At 40.9% G+C, this 9092-nt stretch overlaps 1 non-coding gene across 1 annotated transcript; it reads left to right on the forward strand.

Moving 5' to 3' along the window:
• The first annotated feature begins 4753 nt into the window (after positions 1-4753).
• On the forward strand, positions 4754-4860 carry LOC130741549 (small nucleolar RNA R71). The gene has a single exon (XR_009020442.1). It is a non-coding gene; the product is annotated as a small nucleolar RNA R71 (small nucleolar RNA).
• Positions 4861-9092: the final 4232 nt, after the last annotated feature.

The raw sequence follows: 9092 nt of genomic DNA on the forward strand, positions 1-9092 counted from the left end.
GAATGTTCCTTCCAGTTCAACTCAGCCAAGCTCATCCAGACTCGACATCATGGAACAGCGTCTTGACATTCATGAATCCATGCTGATTGAGATGAAGCACATGCTGATGGAACTTCTGCGCCGATCTGACAAACCTTAATCTTAGGATCTCTTTTTTTTTTCTTTCTTTTTCGTTAACTTTTTTATTTTTGTTAAACTCTGTTTCTTTTTACTTATTTATGCTACTTTATTCGTTTGTGAATCTCTGCATATCTATATATAATTGTGTCACATATGTTTGCAAAACTCTTTTTATTCATAATAACTTTATGTTTACATCATACATTCTTTCCCTAAGTCTAGAATGGAGGATCCCTCCTCATTCTTCTGCACTCCTGGCGCTGCTCTGGCCTATCTTTCTCCAGACGCTCCAGTACATGCTGGATGTTGCTGAGTCTGACCTTTAGCTCATCCCTCTCCAGAATCTCTTCTGAAGTCCTGAGCTTCTCTTCCAAACTTTCTTTTTCTTCCAGCAGCTTGAGTTCAAGCCGGCTGAGTTCTTGCACCTCCTCAACAAAGGCAAGAAATTCTTTCAGGTCTCTCTCCAACTCTGGACGCAGGTCCTCTTCCAGCAGTGTCCGTGTTAGCTCCGAGATGGTCGCTGTACCCTCTGGATGCCTGATGTTCAGGAACAAGTCCTCCTCGAAGGCCTTCTTCCTCAGCTCTTCTAGTGCTACGCTGTATGATGCCATTTTTTTTCTGAAAATTGTTCGAGGTGTGAAGCTTACCTTTCTCTCCAACGCTTTATATAGGCTTCACTTTCTCTCTGAAAGTTAATGCTCCTACAGTTTCTCGAGGTTAAGTTCTTGGTAACTGACCCTTCTCTTTACTCACTTGACCGGTGGTAAACGTTCTTCTCTTGCATTAACTCTTCCATTTATTTCTCCTAACTCTGATTCTTGCATCTTTTTCTTTTTCTTTAAACTTAGACCTTCTCTAAGGGGGAGTACCTTGTACTTCAAGCTAAGTTTTTCACACCCCAAGCTTTTTGCTTATGACAAAAAGGGGGAGTAAACCCAGTTTTTGATGTGTAAGATGTGTTAGTGTGATTTATTTTTCTTTTGGAGATGTTAAGAGTTCCACCTTCATGACCATAGATGTGTCACTGGGCAAATACAAGGAATACATTTCACTTCCTCTGAAGTGATTATAAGTTGACTCTGATACCCAAGACTCTGATACCTTGTCCATGACTCTGATTACTTATGCGCTCTGATTACTCGATTTTCATCTATGTCATAAGTTTTTCACTCTGAACTCTTATTTTATTTAGCTCAGAATCTAGACTTTACTAACGTTTTCATCAAGTATTAGATTCAGGGGGAGCTAAGCTCAGAATCAAGCAGTGACTTGAATTCAGAATGAGCAAGATAAACTATTCACATCAGGATAAGTCTTATTCTATATCTCTAAACTCTGAGTGAATTCAGTTTAATGTTTAAGAATTGTTCATCAAAAATCTTAGTTTTGTCATCATCAAAAAGGGGGAGATTGTAAGATCAAGTTTTGATCTAGTAGTACAACTCTATGTTTTGATGATTACAAGTTAACCTTTTGATATGAACAATTGTGGTACTCTAACGTGTTTTTCTGAGTGTGCTATTTGCAGGTTCTGACCTCAACTCAATCTCACACAAATCAGAAGCACTGTGTATAAAGAGTGACCCAAGCAACGCTTTCGCATTCACCATGTTCAGTATGAACAGTGGAAAAGCTTCAGAAGTTCTGAAGCTATACAAACTCTGATGTGGACTCAGTCGCTAGAAGCTCTGAAGATCCAGAAGTTCTGATAACCAAGAAACACTGAAGGTTCAGATGTTCTGATGGTGTAGAAGACTCTGAAGATCCAGAAGCTGAATAGTGGAAACTCTGAAGTCCAGAAGCAAGAAACTCTGAAGGCCATGTTCTTCCCTCTGAGTTCAGAATCAGAAGATACAATGGTCAGAGGATCTGTGCTTTCCCTCTGACTCTGATCAACCGGCTTCACAAGTTCCAATACGAAGCATTCCTCTTATCAGAAGTCTCCTAGGTTTAAAGGTCGCGTCGCTATCCAAGTACAAAAGCAACTGTACCTTCCTGACGACCTACCTAACGTTCTCAGCCACAGCAGAAGCTGGATTTTCCAGAACTGCCCTCCAACGGTAGCATTTCCCATGCATCACTCAACCCTAATCCTTGGAGTATATAAAGAGGCTGAAGACTGAAAGAAACGGCTAGAAGAAAGAAGCATTCACATACGCAAGACATATTCAAAATCTTCTAAGTTTTCTTTCATCTGAAATTCATTGAGTTTACTATTAGCTTTTTAGAAGCAAATCTCTTGTAAACGTTTCTTTGATAAACAGTTTGTTTAGTTCCTTTAGGAGATCAAGGTTGATCGGATCCTAGAGAAGACTAAGAGAGTGAATCTTAGTGTGAGCTAAGTCAGTGTAATTGTTAGTCACTTGTAGGTTTCAAGTGCAGTTGTAACTCTTACCTGATTAGTGGATTGCCTTCATTCTAAGAAGGAAGAAATCACCTTAACGGGTGGACTGGAGTAGCTTGAGTGATTTATCAAGTGAACCAGGATAAAATCCTTGTGTGCTTTTCTATCTCTTATCTTTTGCACTTAAGTTCTCGAAAGATTTGTCAAAATCTTTAAGGTGGAAGTTTTATACTGAAAACGTTATTCAAACCCCCCCTTTCTACCGTTTTTCATACCTTCAGAATTGTGCAAGTATCACAAAGAGTCGACCTTCTTTTACCAATTACCATGGCGGCCTTAGATACACCTCCTTCTCTAGAATCCATGTTCTCATTCGCTGCAAAATGTAACAAACAAACAAGCAAAATAGAACAAGACTTGGGTTGTCTCCCAAGCAGCCCTAAGTTATAGTCCTAGATGGACTCTCCTTCCTTTGATGTTAGGAAGGAAATTCCTTACCATCAATCTTTCTTTCACATGTGCAAGGTAGGAACCTTGCACAAAACCTTTGGAACAATTCCTCCCAAGAGAGGGTATCATCTAAACCATCGTACCAAATCCTTGCTCCCCGCTTCAAGGAGTGAGGGAAGAGCTTAATCTTGAGCTCATTACTAGTCACACCTTCCATCTTTACAAGGTGACTAGCTTCAATAAATCGGGCCATGTGGGCTTGGAAATTCTCATCTTTCGACCCCCCATACTTGTTTTCACTAACAAGCTTGATGAGAGCTTGGCTAAGCTCAACATCTTTTTCACTTACCTTGGGGGTCTCTCTTGAAGACCTGGACAAGCTGTTGATCATATCACAAACAAAATCATCATTAAGGTTAGTTTGCAAAGTAGGATTGAAAACCGAAAACTTTACCTTGTCCTTACCAACTCGGAGAATGAGCTGACCCTTATCAACATCAAACTTAGCCCTACCAGTGGCTAAGAAGGGTCGGCCTAGAATGAGAGGAATCTTTGCATCCTCCTCCATGTCCAGCACCACAAAGTCCACGGGGAACACATACTTGTCCACCTTCACCATCACATCCTCAATAATCCCATATGGTGTTTTTAGGGATCGGTCCGTCATCTGTAAGGAGAGCATGGTCGGGGTGACCTCTCCTAAGTTCAGCCTTCTAACCATGCTAAGCGGCATCAAGTTGATGCTCGCTCCTAAGTCACACAATGCTTCAACAACAGTCAACCCCTCAATCTCCACAGGGATGGTAAAACTCCCAGGATCCCTTCTCTTCTTAGGCATTTTTCTTTGCAATATGGCACTACATTCCTCGGTCATCATGATAGTTTCATCAACCTCACTCAACTTCCTTCTCTTACTTAAAATGTCCTTCATGAACTTAGCGTAGATTGGCATTTGATCCAAGGCTTCAGAAAAAGGAATATTGATGTGGAGTTTCTTAAAAACCTCCAAAAACTTGGAAAATTGTTTATCCAGATTTTTCTTAACCAAAGCCTTGGGGAATGGAATCTTGCTAAGTTCAGGAGAAGGAGTACTCACAACTCTAGCTTTCACCGGTTCACTCACTCTCTTCTCCATGACACCCTCATCTTTTTGCTCTACTTTCTCATTTTTCTCTCCCTCAACTTGTTTTTTTGACTCATGTAACACTCTCCCACTCCTAGTGGTAACAACAGCAGAATTTTCTTGTTTAGACAAAATTAAAGAATCGGGAGAAAACTTACCTTGAGGTATCTCGGCCATTTGCTTGGCCAGCTGGCCAATTTGACTTTCCAAGTTCTTTATAGCCACCTCTTGGTTCTTATAGTTGTTCTTCATGCGGTTGATGCAGCTCTCCAATAGCTCCTCTAAGCTCTTCTTGCCACCATTTTCACCAACTTGCTCTTGGTCTTGGTGAGATAGTCCAGAGATTTGATCTCGGAAACCTTGACTAGTCATGGTACAAAAATCACTAACTTGAGGCCCTCCAATAGCTACACACTCCACTTTGGCTACTGTAGCACCGACCAAATTGGTCGCCTTAATGTGATTTTGAATCTCCGCCATTCGTTCGGAGAGTTGCTTGTTGGAGGCCAAGAGCTTGTCATAAGCTTCAACTTCAAACATACTCCTTCGGGTTTGGCGATCATTTTCAGAGTTCATGGCTCTCGCTGCCATCTTTTCTATTAAGTCATACCCCGCTTGTGGGGGAAGAGCATCGAACTCCCCATTAGAAGCCGCACCTAGGCCTCCAAGAGTATTGTAGACCATCATAAAATGTTGCAAGCAATTCAGCTTGGGTGAGATTGTGTTGAGGGAATTTCCTCAAGAGCTTCTTGAAGCGCTCCCAAGTTTCATAGAGATTCTCTTCAGCGGTTTGCACAAAATTCATGATGTCTTTTTTCAATTTCCTCAAAAGTGCTCTTGGAAATAACCTTGTTCTGAATTTTTCTGCCAAGTCTTCCCAAGTAGTGAAGCTCCCTTGAGGCTGTGAGTTCAGCCATTCCTCAGCTGTGTCCTTCAAAGAAAATGGAAACAAGCTCAACCGAATTGCATCCGCCGGAACATTGTTCACTCGGTAAGTGTTGCAATTCCGGATGAACCTCTCCATATGAGCATGAGGATCTTCCGAGGAACCTCCACCATATTGGCTTTGGCTCACCAAGTTGATGAATGTCGGTCTCAATTTAAAGTTCTCCACTCCCTCGGGAAAAACAATGCTCCTGAGATAGTCATAACTCATGGAGCACGAATTGAGTTCCCGAAGAGACCGGTTGGCATTCTCGACTTCTTGTTTACATAATCGGAGGGTGATCCCCTCTTGGATTCTTGCCTTAATATGGGCTTGCATCTCCTCCTCCGTCATACGGCCACCCATGATGGTGACTCTCGTGAGACTAACCTGAAAGTGTGACACTCAAACAGAGAAACATTAGCAGCACCAATTCTAGACAAAGATAAAAACAAAAAATAAAACCACAAACTAAAAACTTAAACCAAAAACCACAAACAATTCCCCGGCAACAACGCCAAAAACTTGTTGGTCAATCTACAAGTGTACAGAATCTACCCGGTTTTAATTTTTCGAACCACAGGGAATTGGAATGCGAATTCGGTTTAAGAATCAAGTTCAAAGTTGGAAAGCAAATAAAATTCAGTTTTAAGGATTGATTGTTGAGTTGATTAATTATAAAGCTAATAAAGATAAGTGTGTTGGGTTTTAAATGACCATTCCTACCACAGTAGTGACACTTCCAAGGAACAGTTTTGCCAAACTTAAGTTGGGGGTTCACATGCTGAGGCACATGTTAGGACAATGGATCCGACAACTGATAATTCCTGGGCTTCTTGAATTCAGTTTGATTTGCAGCAGATACAAATTTCTTTGATCCTTTCTGGTCATCTTTGTTTGTTGTCTTGTAGTCAAAGCCAATTCCCTTCAAACTCCCTCCTTGCTTGCTGGTTTCTTTCAGAATTTCATCCAGCATATCAGAACCATTGTTTAGCATTTTAACATATTTGTGAGTGGCTTCAAGCTTTCTTTTCAGAGTTGCCACTTCCTCTTGAAGTCCTGCATTAATCAACATTAGGTTAGCCTTTTCCATAACATCAGCATTTTTAAACTTACTTTTTCATTCCTCCAGATCTTCCTTCAGCTTTGTGCTGAGCTCTTTCAGCCTTTCATTTGAGAAACAAGTTGTTCTATCTCACTTTGCTTTTCTCTCACAAGTTTACATGCTTCTTCCCACTTGTTATGTAGCAGCTTGTAAGTCTCAGCCAATTCCTCAACTGAGGTTTCCTCATCACTTGTCTCAGACTCATAGATGGTTCCAGAGAAAGCATTGACTTTGTTTGCAGATATCTCCTCCTCATCTTAAGTGTCTTCATCTGACCAAGTTACCATCATACCTTTCTTCTGCTTCTTAAGATAGGTGGCATACTCAGACCTGATGTGACCATATCCTTCACATTCATGACATTGCACTCCTTTGCTCTGACCAGATCTTTCTTCTTCCTTGGTCATCCTCTGTGAATTAGAAAATTTGGGTTTGTTGTCGAACTTCATGTCATGGACAGTAGGCCTGGTTCTTTTGTCAATCTTTCTCAAAGCTCTGTTGAATTTTTTTCGCTAGCATAGTCAGAGCCTCAGAGAGGTTTTCACCCTCACAGTATTCATCATCACCTTCATCAGTGTTAGACACAAAAGCAATACTCTTATTCTTCTTTTCAAACTTCCCACTCAGTTTCAACTCAAATGTCTGCAAGGAGCTAATAAGTTCATCAACCTTCATGTTCTCAATGTCTTGAGCCTCCTCAATTGCAGTGACTTTCATGGCAAATTTTTGGGGAAGAGATCTCAAGATCTTCCTTACAAGCTTCTCATCTGACATAGGTTCACCCAAAGCAAATGAAGCATTAGACAAGTCACGAACACGCATGTGGAATTCTGAGATAGTCTCTTCTTCAGTCATCATCAAATTTTCAAATTGAGTAGTAAGCATCTGAAGTCTTGACATCCTTATTCGAGTAGTTCCTTCATGTGCAGTCTTCAGAATTTCCCAAGCATCCTTTGCCACAGTACACGTATTGATCAGCCTAAACATATTCTTCTCAACTCCATTAAAAATAGCATTTAGAGCCTTTGAGCTTCCAAGAGCAGCTTCATCTTCAACACTGGTCCATTCCTCTTCAGGTTTCTCCACAACAGTGGTAGAGGTGCCTTCAACCTAAGGCTTAGTGGGGTACTTCCAACCCTTGACAATAGCTTTCGAAGTCTTGTTGTCAATTGACTTGAGAAAGGTTGTCATGCGAACCTTTCAGTAGTCATAGTTAGTACCATCCAGAATGGGTGGCCTATTGACTGATCATCCCTCCTTGTTATCCATGAGAACTTGAATCAAATTCCCTAGAGCTCACCCAACCAGAACAGGGTGCCTGCTCTGATGCCAATTGTAATTCAGGTTCCCTGTAGTACGAATGTCTTGCACGATGCTAGGACAATACGTTCGACAATCGCTTAACAGTAAAACAGAACTTAAAACAGAAACAACAAAACACAGGAATTGTTAACCCAGTTCAGTGAAAACTTTCACCTACGTCTGGAGGGTTTGCACCCAAAGAAAGGAAATCCACTATCTCAAGATTCAGGAATTACAGACATTCATGAACACAACAGTTCATAGTTCACTTCCTAATCTACCCAGTGTATTTCTACTTAGAATCTCAACCTAAGTATGAGAGCCCCTCTCACTTTCTCTCAATCACTGCCACAGTGATTGGTGAACACAATCAACAATCAGAGTTTGAACGCAATCAAACACACAGAACCCTTCTTTGCTTTATAGAATCAGTGAGCAAAGAGGATTCACAACTAACAAAGGACAAAGCACAAGCACAAATCCTAAAACACTTGATCTCTCTCAATAGCTTCGGTGGTCTTCATGTTTTAGGTCTTCATCCTTTTATAGACTTCAGCAACGGTAGCATGGGCTATAGGGTTAGCATGGGTTGAAGTAACAGATTGCAGCAACAGCAATTCAAAACGCAATCTTGATAGATTTTGTTTACTTATTGCACAAGTAAAGATAGAAACCAATCTTTTAACAAAGATTTTTTCAACAAATAAAAACTCATAATTAAAACCCTTCTGGAATAGCTACTTGTTCCTCAAGTAACACGAAAACATATCTTCAATCAATCTTCAGAGGGCCCACAACAGAAACTCAAGCAGAGGACCGATGCCCTAGCTTCGTAGAATCAGATGTCACGGCATCTGCTTCGACAATCGGTTGTTTTGACAAAATGCAAGACAACATGTACCAACATGTATCATTTTGGCTGCACCTCGTTTCTCAAAACTACGTCGCACCATGTGTCATACTGATGCGGCCATGCAAACTTTGACTATAATGAGGATAAAGTGTGATTACATTAGACATATATCCAAAACAACAAGAAATATTATAAACATCATGGTTTTTAAAACCGAACCGGTAACCGGTCAGGCACCGGTTCACAATTTATTGGTTCAATCGCGGTCCAACCGTGGTTCTTCTCATAATAATAAAATAATAGTAATTTAAAGGCTTAATTGCACTTTTACTCCCTTAAGTATCATCGTTGTGCGATTTTCCTCCCTTAAGTTTAAAAGGAGCGATTTGCCTCCCTTATGTACCAATTTGTGCCAAATTGGTCATTCCGTTAAGTAGGCATCCAATTACTAACAGAATTTGTTGACGTGGCACTGCTATTTACACCACCCTAACATTTATTTGCACCACTTGACTAATTACACCATCTTAAATGATGCATAAGTAAATTAAAAAAAAAAAACAAATGGAATTCTCTCTTGCCCAGGCCGGCATATCCTCCTGCTCATTCGTTCCTTATCTGTTTCAATTCATCTTGCTTGGCTTCTCTTCTGCAACTGGTGTCTGGTGCTTCTCGTTCCCGTTCTGCTATGGGTCTTCTGCTGGGTCTTTTCCTCCATCTACAACAACCCGCAAACCAGCTTTATCTTTTCCTTCACCAAATCGGCTCGTTCAAAGAATTTCTAGGTTACGAGCTCGAAGACCCGTTGCAGACTCGTCGCATCAGAGCAAGGAAGATGCTTCTGGGTTCCAGAAAGTCGTCGAAAAATGA

This window comes from Lotus japonicus, chromosome 2, assembly GCF_012489685.1.
Source record: "Lotus japonicus ecotype B-129 chromosome 2, LjGifu_v1.2".
NCBI classification, from domain to species: domain Eukaryota; kingdom Viridiplantae; phylum Streptophyta; class Magnoliopsida; order Fabales; family Fabaceae; genus Lotus; species Lotus japonicus.